Below are 1154 nucleotides of genomic sequence, written 5' to 3' on the forward strand. Positions count from 1 at the left end.
GCGTCTCAAGACAGGGAACGTCAGTCTTTAGCATTTCCAAAGTAGAGAGCCAAAGTCATGTCCACTTCCTGGTTAGGCATTACGAACCAAGGGATTCCATCCACCGTTTATTTTCCCATAGACATTTTGGAAAATGCGTATAAAAATCGTTTTTTACTTGGTCGAACCAAGCGATTCAGCTATATTTAGAATCGGGAGAGACCATAGAACATTTCACTCAGACCAAAACTAAAAAAGAAAAAGAAAAAAAAGAAGCCATGTCAACATGTAACGGTTATTTGTGATTGATGTGATCATTGTTGTTTATCAAAAATAATAAAAAAAACTATTAATCATAGAAAAATAAAAAAATAAATATCGACTTTTAAAGTTTTGGTCCGAGTGAAATGTAGCTGAATCGCATGGTTCGACGAGTAAAACTATTTTTATGAGCATTTTACGAAATGCCTGTCCAACAGTCAAAGCACCTGCTACTCTGCCTTGGTGGCTTTGCCCCTGCTGCTCTGAGGGCAATGACAAAGCAGGCCTGACAGAGTCATTAAGTGAGCAAGCGAAGGATATGAAGACGCTGGTCTCTCTTGAACCGTGTCTCCCCTTCGCCCCCCCCCCCACCCCCCACCCTGTCCTTTCACCTCCCAGACCCCCCCTTTTGACCCCTTTGTTGGGGCGAAGGAGCTCTAGACCCCTGGAACCAGCTAATTATAGACTTTAACGTCTGCTCTGCTAAGCCCTAAGTGCTGGGGGACATTCCTACAATTCACAGAGTCACTGTGTGTGTGTGTGTGTGTGTGTGTGTGTGTGTGTGTGTGTGTGTGTGTGAGAGTGTGTGTGTTTGTGCGTGCGTGCGTGTGTGTTAATTGAAATCTTTATTCCCCAGAGAAATTCCATGATCCCATTTACATAGAAGCCCTGTGCGCAATTGAAAACAAAAGAGAAAGTCGAATGAGAATTGAACTTAAAATGTCTCCGCGTGGAGAGATGAGACAAACAACAGACTACACACACACACACACACACACACACACACACACACACGCACACGCACACACACACACACACACACGATATAAATCAGAAGTCACTATAAACTGTGTACAAGCCCCGTAAGGTCTGAAATACATCCAAATGGATCAGATTCAGCACAGCCTGTTCAT

This window comes from Poromitra crassiceps, assembly GCF_964638095.1.
Source record: "Poromitra crassiceps genome assembly, chromosome: 4".
Taxonomy (NCBI): Eukaryota; Metazoa; Chordata; class Actinopteri; order Beryciformes; family Melamphaidae; genus Poromitra; species Poromitra crassiceps.